Below are 12,856 nucleotides of genomic sequence, written 5' to 3' on the forward strand. Positions count from 1 at the left end.
TGAGCCCGCCGCTCTACATTGATGGCAAGTCAGGGCGACGCGACCTCTCACTGCTTCCTCCGTTGAAGCGGCGCACCGACCGAGGGCACCGCCTGCTGCACGCCCGGCATTTCAGACTACACAGTGGATAGTAACTTTTAGAGCAAGTACTACTATAATTAGATGACATAAGCAGGCTATAAGGATTTAAATATAGTATTTGTGCTTAGTTGAAGGAGAGAGAAGAGGAGAGAGAAGAGAAGCGGATTGTAAACGTGTAGCCGGTTGTACTCCAACATACTCTACTTTGTGAGATAAAAGGTGGGGCCATTATTAATGATATTCTATTTATACTAAAGGGACTAACGGACGCCTTAATTACTCCATTTTTTTTGAGACAAACCTTGGTGGGGCTATTATTGACTTTTTTTGAGCTATTATTGACTTGGACGTGGGGTTTGGGGGCCAAAGGCCTACTATTATACTCCGACCTGACATGCTCTACCCTAGTCGCCCTGTATCATATGGTTTCGCACCGTTCCAGATCTTAGCGCCGCCACGCAATTCTTCTCCAGCCCTCCTTCCGGCGTGCACCACGAGAAGGGACAACAGTCCTCTGAACCCCGCCTTTCGTGATCTTGTACGGGAGAGGGGCGATCAGGTTTTTGGGGAGCACACTCCTGTGACTGCTGCCAGCGACGACTTCCTCAATGACAACCTTCTTCCCCGACCTCGGTAACCTCTTCATCAACGACATGAGTGACAACATCAACCACATCGGTTCTGCTCCCGCTGTACAGTATGTGATTCTGTCCTCCTGGTTTAGTCCGCATCATTACTTTGATGTTTGCAATTGTTGTCATGATCTATTTACTGCTGATTCGGATTAAATCTCATACTAAATTGCTCATATATTCAACAATCCAATCCAAAAACCTAATCACAGGTAATTTACTCCGAGTTGTTTTGCTGCGTTTTTGAAGCCGCCTACTTTTAAGGGGGTGCAATATAAAAGGTGGCGCACAAGAGCAGTATATTGGTTTCAGATCATGTGCTGCTATGACGACACTAAGGGTAAGCTTGAGGGCGATCTTAATCCTACACAGCAGGAAGCTTTTCAGAACATGGATACCCTCATCAAAGCCACCCTGCTGAGTGTTCTTGACGATTCCATTGTGGATTCGTATATGTTGTTTGACAGCGGCAAAGACATGTGGGCTGCGCTCAAGGCCACGTTTGGGCCCTCGGGTGCTGGCAACGAGTTGTACGTCATGGAGCAATTCTGTGACTACAAGATGACTGATGAGCGCTCTGTTGTTCATCAGACTCATGAGATACAGTCACTCTCTAAGGAACTTGAGTACTTTAAGTGTGTGTTGCCGGACAAATTTGTTGCTAGGACCATCATTGCCAAGCTTCCACCTTCGTGGAACGATTTTGCTACTTCTCTGAAAAACAAGAGACATGAGTTTTCTGTTTTGGATCTCATTAGCACTCTTGATTTTGAGGAGAAGGTGAGAGCAAAAGACACACGTGCTCGGGTCGCCGAGGGAGCTTCTAGTGCCCACATGGTACACGAGAAGAACTTCCAGCCCAAGCAGCCCCAAAACAACAAGAACAAATCTCAGGGGAAAGGCAAGTTTGATGCAAAGAACAAGCCGTCACATTCTACCAACTTCAAGAAGAATTCTCATAACGGGAAAGGGATATAAACCTCAATTTTGGTAGCACCGCACAAAATTTATATGGCTGCATCTACCTGCTGTCAGCTAACCTCATGGTGCTCGAGGTATTCCTACATTCGTAACTAGGTACAATGACCACCGCAAGATGAAATTAGCTTATTCGTATGTTGACTTGCTGAATGCAATGCGGAACGATCCTGTCATGTCTGGAGGAGCAAACAAGCAGTGCAGCCGAAGGTGGAAATCAACCTAGGACTTATGAAATTATATGTAATCTTCCTCAGGCAGGTCAGTATCCCCTTCGTCCAAATGATCGTGTTTTTTCATGCCGAGCTATTGATATGTGATACTATTTTGCAACACCGTTTAAGTATAGCTACTGTTTTCCTATCTTTTCAGATTCAGGACAATGAATAGGATATCAGGGGAACTGCATAATATGGACCCATGTTGAGTCATCTCTATTGCCTCATGTGTTTGCTGCAAATGTGTCAGCATCAATTGCAAGATGAGGCAGCTAGATAGCTGTGGAGTTGCCAACATGCTCAAAGTGCTCGCAACATTGAGAAGAAACAAGCATGCCCAGGAAATTAATGCATGCGCAGGGAGGCCCTTTGCTTAAAGAAGCATCGATCGATTTTCTTTATTTCCACACCTTCTCACAGTTTTGTATATTGGTTATAGTATGGTGAATCATTGAGATGCATAGACATGCTGAACTTTTGTTCTTATGAATGTTAGTTTAATGTGAGTGTCTACATCCAGTACCGCATCCTCTAATTTGGTGGATGCACACAGAGAAAATAAATCTCCTTAATTTACTCGATAACCACCCCTATTAAATAGGCCTAGTAACAAACGAGGCGCATGCAGTGGCCGGCGGGCACATGCATCCTGCATGCATGGCCAGTCATGCAGCAACGCAAAAGAAGAGAGCGGTTCTTGGGAAAAAGCGAGTAGTTAGTGCAGCATGCCTTATAAATACGAACAACTCGCTCTCCCGCTTCCGTCTCCCCACCCAATTCCCCCCGCTCCCCAATCTTCCTCACTCGTCCAGAAAACCCCGCTCACCTTCTTCCTCACTTGTACAGAAAACGCCTGCTCTTCTTCTTCCACTCCTATAGAAATCCCCAGCCCTCCTTCTTCCCCACTCGCACTGCCACTAGGCTCGTCTCTGGCTACTCTGCTCAAAATCGTGAGCTCGGCGCGACGCCCACAAGGAAAATGGAGTCGGCTGGCCCCAGCGCCAAGAAGATGAGGCTCCCGCCAGCGGCGATGCTGGTTGTAGATCCCACACCCCGTAGCGCGGGGAGAAGCGGCGAGCCCCCCCATCCAGATCCGAGGAACCGGTAGAATCTCCGGTGGACCGCATCAGCAATCTCCTCGACGTCATCCTTGAGGAGATCATCTCGCTTCTCACCACCAAGGATTGCTGCCGCACACAAGTCCTCTCAACTCAGTGGCGCCCTCTATGGCGCACCGCGCCCCTCAATCTCGACTGTCGTCAGATATCTGTCCTTCCTGAATTTGATCTCATCAGAGCCATCGTCTCTTCTCACCAGCAGGGCCCCGTTCAATGCCTGTGCATCCCGGCAAGCTACCTGCTGTCCATACCCGGCAAGGTGGACGCCTGGCTGACATCCCCTGAATTCGGAAAACTCCAGCAGTTTGAGTTCTACAATTACCACGAAAGTTTCATACCACGAACATACCAAGAATTCGTGCCCACACTACCATTGTCCATCTCGCGGTTTTCCTCCTCTCTCCACACCGCCACCTTCGCCCGGTGCCATCTACCAGACGATCTGGTACAAATGCTTCCACTCCCACTGCTAAAAAAACTTTCGCTTGTGGTGGTTTATCTGTCGGAGGCCTCACTGCACAGCATCATCCACTCCAGTTGCCCTGCCCTGGAGCGCTTGCTGATTGTTTTGGGAATAGAAATCGGTATCAGTTGTCTCCAAATAAAGTCGCCTCGCCTTAAAAGCATTGGAATTTGTTTTGAAGGACAACAACTCATCATCGAAGATGCCCCTTCACTTGAAAGGTTGCTTCTTGATAATTGTTATACACCTTCAGAAATAATTGTCGTCTCTGCGCCCAAACTAGAGACCTTGGGTGTAATTCATGACCCGTTTAATAATCACACGGAGTTGGTGTTTGGCTCCTCACTTTTTCAGGTACCGTATATTATAATCTACACATTTGTAATCATATGCTGCATTTTTCATTTGTGCGCATAAGTTTTATATCATCTTGGAGTACACTTTGGGTACTAATATTATGTTATATGCTCAATGAAGAGTTCGTCCATTGATAGCCTATCAATGCTGCTGGATTCTGTCAAGATCATATATATCAAAATGTATAGTTTTGATCTGGACATAATTATTGGCTTGTTGCGATTCTTTCGATCTCTGGAGAATTTATACATAGAAGTGATGATTTCATCCACATTGAAAGCCCATATATATTGTACTAGAATTAACTGTTCAGCTGTTGTTCTTTTGACATACTCTTTTTCCGGACCTTAACTGTTTTCAATCTTCATGTCTACTTAGGTAGAACCACATGGAGAAAAACATATAACCAATCGTTGGCGTAATAAGCACAAGGATTTTCTCAGTTCTCATGACATTCGTTTACGATGGGACGATATGCATCCAACCAGGCAAACAGAAGCTTTGTCACATTCTTCCTGTTGAATGCGAGGTTACTATTGTCCATGAGGCTTAATTTTTACAGCATGAGATTTCTCACGGACGAACATGTTGAATAGAAAAAAAAGAAGTTTTAGGTGGACAAATGGGCTTCTAAACGTGCTCGGCTTCTATTTACAACAAGTTGTAGACATCCTAAAATAAATTTTTTTGCACAAGATGTTGATTTTATGGATCAGATCGATCCATTTGTTTGTGACTGCAAAAAAGAGTGGTTGGGTTAGATGTTACTGTCATGTTCAATCTGGGTTTTGTCTAGAAATTTGATGAACAATTAATCCTTGGGCTTTTTGTACCATTTTTATGCTTGACTTGCATGTTGTTGCCCTCGTACTCCCCTCGACCTGCCACTACACTGCCGCATCTTTCATGGCTGCTGTTCGTTCCCGTCCGAGGCCTTGCCGTCGTTCTCCGCCTTGGTTAGCTCGTTGTGCTCGCTGCCGTCTGGTGTTGTCAACATGGTCAACAACCAAGAGGAATTAGGAGATGACTGTATGTGGAGAGGCTGACAGTAGGGACCCACCAGGGTCATTGCATTTCGCACGCAGGTGCCTCGTTATTACAAGCCAAAACAATACTTCCTCCTAATTGTTTGACAACTAGGTTCCACGCCATTGTCAATGTAGTCAATAAACGAGAAAATTACACAACGAGCGGATAACACCAGGGACCCAGCAGCTCGCCCAGTTATTTTTCAGTTTCAGAGACAGAGCTCAACTGCGCGCTGTGCGGGGGCTGTGGCCCATCTAGCCCACGCTTACGCTTTTATTAAGCACATGACGAGCCCACTTGATATTTTTTTCATTCTAAAATTGGCTAGCCCAGTTCTTGTTTTTTGGAGAATACCAAAACCGAGGCCTACTTGCTTTTCTCAGCCCTGTTGGGCTGCAAATCTTTCAAGACGAGGAGGAGGGATAAGAAATGGGCTTCCCCAGAAAACGGGCTATAAGTTGTAAGAAATGGGCTATAAATTTTTAAACCAAAGCCAATCGGCAATTGCATTAAAATATCATTTTTTTTCCAGGAGTTCTCTACTCTCTACTCTTATAAAAACTAAAGCCAACTCGCAATTACATTAAAATATCATCTTTTCACCCACAAGATAAACTACTCATACAAATGCATCTTCATGTTCCGTGCAACGAATGGGCATCTTGCTAGTTAAGATTCTAAATTTCATTCATTTTTTTGCGGAGAATTGTTTTTTGAATTTTATTTTTATATAATTTTCTGAAAACTATTTTTAACGTGACTCGAAATTTCGTGATTAAAAGAGTTCGGACCCCACCGAAATATGCAAAATTTCGTTGAATTTTTTAGCAGTGCCCAGAATATATGGTCTGTAATGCTAATAAAAAGAATATGAGCTTCAAATATCCTTAAGAATTAGCAAATGGGTTGTAAATTATTGAAAATAATGGCTAATGGGTTGTATGCTGTTTTCCACAGATTTGGAGGCTGACTTCTGGGCCTACTAGGTTGACGATGACGTTGTCCTAAAAAAAATTTGACGCGTACGCAAGGCTTTGTCAACTTAGTCAACACACAACAGTGATTGTTGGATGTCCATCCAACGGCCGTCGTGCTTCTTCAATCTCTAATCTTCCTGCTCCAGCCGCCCAAACCAGCGCCGGTGGGACTACCTGCTCCCTCCTCCCGTGGCTGGCTATGCTGCCGCCAGGCCATCCCTCTAACCACCCACACATCCTGTTATTTTCCGGCGACGTCAGCCTCACCCTGCAGCCGACCAGTCAGCGCTCGTTCTCCCGTCAGTGTGGGCATCCGCAGCGGTAGCTTCGCCGGCTCCGGGTGCTTCTCTTCCTGGGCCCCGCCCTCGTCCACCGTGTTTGTGCTCTCGGCACGGCGAGGTCAACATGGTCAACAAACAACAACCATCGGAAGAGGCTAACAGTAGGGGCCCACACAGGAAAATGCCTCCTTATTACGTGCAAAATAATGATTCCTCCACCTGATAGCTGGGACCCACCGGAAGGGTCTCTGTATTTCGTGAAAAAACATTCCCCCGCTGTCATCACGGACCCACCGGAAATGCCTCCTTATTACGCACAAAAAAATGAATACTCCCCCTGCTAGCAGGGACTCACCTTGGTGGGAGGCTGACTTGTGGGCCTACTAAGTTTACGGGGACGGAGGGCTTTGCCAGCTTAGTCAATATGAATGACTCTAGCTCCAGTGACCATACGATGTCCATCCAACGGCCGTAGTGCTTCTTGAACCTCTGGTCTTTGTGCTCCAGCCACCCAAAGCAGCGCCGGTCGTGCCGCGTGCTCCTGCCTCCCGTGGCCGGCTGTGATGTCGCGGAGGCCTCACCGCCCCCTACTACTCCCGCCGCTGGCCAGGCCATCCCTCTACTCACCCACACCCCCTGTTATTCTGTGGCGACGGCAGCCTCACCCTCGTACTCCTCTTCGCGTGGGCATCCACTGCTGCGTCTTCCCCGGCTTCGCGTCGTCCCCTTCCTAGGCCTCGCTGTCATCCACCACCGTGGTGCTCTCGGCGCGACGTGCTCAATGTGGTTAACGACCGACTTCCATCGGAAGAGTACTGTGCGTGGAGAGGCTGACAATTGGGTCCACGGCGGCCGCAAGGAAGTGCCTCCTTATTACGCGCAAAATAATTATTCCTCCACCTGACAGCGGGGACCCACCGGACGGGCCACCGTATTTCGTGAAAAAAACGTTTCCCCCTAACTGCTGGGACCCACCAGCTACATCTTTGCACGCAAGGAAGTGCGTCCGGGCAAAAAAAACGATTCGCCCCCTGACTGCTGGGACCCACCAGCTACATCTTCACACACAAGGAAGTGCGTTCGGGCAAAAAAAAAACGATTCGCCCCCCTGACTGTTGGGACCGACCAGCTACATCTTCGCAGGCAAGGAAGTGCCTGACAGTCGGGACCCACCTGGTCAAAGCGTACGTAGCGTTGTCATTCTGGTCGCGAACGTGTAAGTACATACTGGTCGTAGTAGAGGCGCGCACGTACACGTACGTATAGCGGCGAGGGTGCAAGAAAGAAAATACGGCCACATACGTACATACGGGCAGGGTCTCGAATGCCTACTCACGCATACGTACATGGCTGGGTCAGAACGGAGAAACAACATCATCGTCGTGTTCATGGGGAGGCAAAGGAATGCGTCGTGTTCATCGGGAGGCAACGAAACGCGTGGGAGCCAACCGGTTGGGTCGGAACGGAATGCGTGGTCGTGTTCATCGGGAGGGCTTGGACGGAACAGGCGATGGAAACGAGGCCTGGCGTACCGCACAACGGAGGAAACGGCCTTGTGTTTGACCGACCACGTTTGAAACGGGATCCTGTTCATCGGGAGGGGTCTGGCGTATCGCAAAACGGAGGAAACGGACCTCCTACGGTCGAAACGGGGTCCTGTTGATCGAGAGGGGCCTGGCGTACCGCAAAACGGAGGAAATGGACCTCCTATGGTCGAAACAGGGGTCCTGTTGATCGGGAGGGGTGTGGCGTACCGCAAAACGGACGAAACGGACTTGTGTTGGAGCGCTACAGTCGAAACGGGGGGGGAGGGGTGTGGTGTACCGCAAAACGGGACTCCACGGGATACTGTTCATCTCCATCGTCGACCTCCTCCAGCCTCCATGGGCTACCGTCGACCTCCTCCAGCCTCCACGGGCTCCTGTTCATCCAGCCTCCACCGCGCTCTACTCCACTGGCTACTGTTCAACCATCCCTCCACGGGCACCCCTCCACCATCTACTGTTCATCCAGCCCTCCACACCACGGGGTCCTGTTCAACCACCCCTCCACGGCCACCCCTCCACCATCTACTATTCATCCATCCCTCCACCACGGGTTCCTATTCATCCAGAGGCAATGCCACCACTCACTGTTCATCCAACCCCCCCCCCCCCGCAATGCTCACTGTTCATCCAATCGATCGGCTTCAGTTAGCAGCAGTAGCGAAGGAATCGCTCCATCGGGTTCAGTTAACAGCCATCGATCGATCGCTCGGGTTCAGTAACGCGTAGCCTGCAGTGCAATCGCTCGGGTTCAGTTAGAGCCCAACACCTCGCTCAGCTTCAGTTAGAGCCAACGCCTCGCACACACACGCGTGTACGTATGAGAGAAACGCACATCGCTCGGCCCCCGACCTCCCACCGTAAACGGCAACTCCCCGAAATTTTCCTCCCCCTCGCTTCTACCACGGTTTTTTCCGTCATGGATGGCCCAAAGAATGTCATGCAACTGCGTCTCCGGCCCCCCCAGGACGAAAAGCCCATTTTCTGTCATGATTTTTTATCATAGAAGTAGGAGCCCACCATATTTATGATGATACCGGGTTTTGTCACAATTATCGTCATAGAAGTGTCATATGTATGACAGGAAAAAAATTCGTTCGGCCCAAAATGTCACGGATGTGCCTTTTTTTTGTAGTGTCAACAATAGTCAGATTATCCGGCAGCGGGTGGTTGGACTCAAGGCGTAGGGCGCGGAAGCCGGGCAGAGGGTTTTCTTCAGCCGGAGAAGTGTCCTGACAGTAGAACCACGTCGGATTCCAATCCTTTGGGTGACTCGGCAGTTCAGCATAAGGAAAGAGGCAGTCTCTCCGCCGCTGAATCGAGATGCCACCAAGTTCAAGACTGGGCCCGTTGGCACGTTCATTCTGCCGGTTTAAATAGAACAACTCTCTAAATAAAAGTATATTGGGCTCTTCTCCAAGGTATACCTCGCAGAAGATTTGGAAGTTGCAAATGTTTGACACGGAATTGGGCCCGATGTCTTGAGGTCTGAGGTCAAAGAAATGCAAAACATCCCTGCAGAATTTTGAACCGGGTGGAGCGAAGCCCCGGTTCATGTGATTAGTAAACACGATTACCTCCCCCTTTTTGGGTTGAGGTTTCTCCTCTGACGGTTTAGGAGCACGACAAGACATGACCTCCTTCGTCTTGGGCAGATGGCCGGATTTCACAAAATCAGACAAGGTGCTCTCTGTAACAGTGGATTTGACCCAGTTGCAGGTCACAGGAGCTTTGGGATCCTTGAATGCCATTACGTAAATCGAAGCCTATGACAAAATAAGAGGTTCCGGTTCAGAGTTAACCCGGAGGAAAACATTTTAAGTTTATTCAAGATGGCGGCTTAAGAAGGGGCCTAATGATATATGGGTAACCATGGAATGATATTTAAGCCGCTACAGGTATCAAAGGCAGTTAAATTTTCTTAAGTCGCGAGGGCAGAGGCAGTTTTGCGTTTAAAGGTGGAACAAACAGGTTTCACAAGTTGCGACTATTATTTTGGATCAAACGGCTGTTCTGAAAAGAAAAATTTCTAGACCTAGGACTGGCACAGATGAAGCTCAAGGGCTCGAACGGGGCCTCTATGTGACGGAAAGGGATCTATTTGCATTCGAAATGGGTGCGAAACAGCTACCACATCAGTTTTATACCATCTGAAAGATCAAGAAACGGTGGTGGCGATGAAATCTATAAGGGGTTCCTGACGAATAGGGAAGAGCACCGAAGAACTCAAAGTTCCTAATGCGGATCTGAGGAACAAGAAAGAGGAAACTTACAGATGCAGAGTTGCTGCAGAGGATCATCGCGTTTTTCTGGTCAAAACAGGTTGATGCAGCGGCCTGAGTTGGCGAAGACGAGGATATCTACGATGGCGGCGGCGGCGGAACTCGAGCGGCAGAGAGACAGCGAGAGGAAGAAGATGAACGACTGAGGAAGAAAATGGAGATGACCTAGGCCAGGCCTATTTATAGGGAAGGGCCGACCGGGACGGTGTGAGAAACGAGGAGATTGGATATTATTATCCAGCGACCCCGACGCCTCGGGTTTCGGGGCAATCAGTAAAGGCAAAGATCCGTTGAAGATATAGCAGGATAAAATAAGGATTTAATTGGAGATGATGTCACGGCGGGTTAACGTGGATCCAAAAGATGATGTCATGGCGGGTTAAACCCTTTTGCACACACAGAAGACCAAAGGCTTATTTCTTAAGGTATTTTAAGATTGACATGAACCGGTTCAAATCAATCTGGGGCCTAATGTTGGGGATATAACTATTTGTGTAAGCCACCCAGGAGGGGCCGGGTTACGCAAAGAAGACTCATCAGAAAGAAGCCCAAGACCAAGCATGAAGATGGCGGTTCAATAAAGGGTCTAAAGCCTGCAAGAGGCTTAAGGCCCATAATGGTAAACCATCATGATAATATGACTTGTAACATAAGGTAGACTTAACTAGTCACCGAGCCGGACACTGTTTATGAGCCGGCCGGGACTCTGTAGGCCGCAGGGCATCCGCCCGTGTATATAAGGGGACGACCCGCTGGCGGCTTAGGGTAAGAAACAACTCATCGAGGACCAGGCATAGCATATCTCGCTCCCTGGTCATCAAAACATCAAGCAATACCAACCCAACTAGACGTAGGCCTTACCTTCATCGTAAGGGGCCGAACTAGTATAAACCCCTCGTGTCTCTTGTCCTAACTAACCCCTTCAAGCTTCCTAGTTGTGATGGCTCCACGATTAAGTCCTTTCACTAGGACATCTGACGTGACAATTCCACGACAGGTGTGTTTGTCGAGATCCGATGAATTGTGGGTTTATGATCAAGTTTATCTGTGAGAAATATTTGAATCTCCTCTGAATTCTTTTACGTGTGATTAAGTTATCTTTGCAAGTCTCTTCGAATTATCAGTTTGTGTAGGATCTTGCGAAGTAAGTCTAGAGGGGGGTGATTAGACTACTTGACCAATTAAAAACTATGCCTTTTCCCAATTTTAGTCTTTGGCAGATTTTAGCTATCTTAGCATAGGTCAAGCAATCTACACACAATTTAAGCAAGCATACAAAGAGTATATGAGAAGCGGAAAGTAAAGCATGCAACTTGCAAGAATGTAAAGGGAAGGGTTTGGAGATTTCAAACGCAATTTGGAGACAAGGTGATTTTTGAGCCATAGTTCCGATAGGTGGTGCTATCATACATCCATGTTGATGGAGAATTCAACCCACAAAGGGTAAGGGTTGCGCGATTCCACGGAGGGCTCCACCCAAGAAGGGTCCACGAAGAAGCAACCTTGTCTATCCCACCATGGCCGTCGCCCATGAAGGACTTGCCTCACTAGCGGTAGATCTTCACGAAGTAGGCGATCTCCTTGCCCTTACAAACTCCTTGGTTCAACTCCACAATCTTGTCGGAGGCTCCCAAGTGACACCTAGCCAATCTATGAGACACCACTCTCCAAGAAGTAACAAATGGTGTGTTGATAATGAACTCCTTGCTCTTGTGCTTCAAATGATAGTCTCCCCGACACTCAACTCTCTCTCACAGGATTTGGATCTGGTGGAAAGAAGATTTGAGTGGAAAGCAACTTGGGGAAGGCTAGAGATCAAGATTCATATGGTAGGAATGGAATATCTTGGCCTCAACACATGAGTAGGTAGTTCTCTCTCAGAAATAGGATGCTAGAAGTGTAGGCTTGTTCTGATGGCTCTCTTCACGAATGAAGAGGAGGTGGAGGGGTATATATAGCCTCCACACAAAATCTAACCGTTACACACAATTTACCAATCTCGGTGGGACCGAATCAACAAACTCGGTCAGACCGATTTAGTAAACAATGTGACCGTTAGGGTTTTCGGTGGGACCGACATGCAACTCGGTAGGACCGATATGGTTAGGGTTAGGGCATAACATAATCTCGGTGAGATTGATTACACAAACTCGGTGAGACCGATTTTGGTAATAAGCTAACCAGAGAGTTGGTCAGGCAAACTCGGTGGGACCAGTTACTCAAACTCAGTGAGATCGATTTTGGTAATAAGTTAACGAGAGAGTTTGCATTGTAATCTCGGTAGTACCGATTACTCAAACTCGGTAAGACCGATTTTGATATGGACATGCACAGAGAGATTACAATCCCATCTCGGTGAGACCGAGATCCCTATCGGTGAGACCGATTTGCCTAGGGTTTGTGGCAGTGGCTATGACATCTGAACTCGGTGGCGTCGGATAGAAAGAATCGGTGGGGCCGAGTTGGACTTTAGGTTTAGGACATATGGGATGTGAGAAAGTAGTTGAGGGTTTTTGGAGCATATCACTAAGCACTGTGGAGCAAGAAACTCATTAAGCAACACCTCATCCCTTCTTGATAGTATTGGCTTTTCCTATAGACTCAATGTGATCTTGGATCACTAAAACATAAAATGCAGAGTCTTGAGCTTGAAGCTTGAGCCAATCCTTTGTCCTTAGCATCTTGAAGGGGTTTCCACATCCTTTAGTGCATGCCACTCCATTGTTGAACTTGTCTGAAACATACTAGATAAAAGTGTTAGTCCAACAAGAGATATGTTGACATTAATTACCAAAACCACCCAGGGAGCACTTGTGCTTTCAGTTTGGTTTGCCCTACTAGATTGATCTTTCTTGCAATGGGAGAAGTGCTTAGCTTTGGGTTCAATCTTGCGGTG

Source organism: Triticum aestivum, chromosome 4B (assembly GCF_018294505.1).
Source record: "Triticum aestivum cultivar Chinese Spring chromosome 4B, IWGSC CS RefSeq v2.1, whole genome shotgun sequence".
Taxonomy (NCBI): Eukaryota; Viridiplantae; Streptophyta; class Magnoliopsida; order Poales; family Poaceae; genus Triticum; species Triticum aestivum.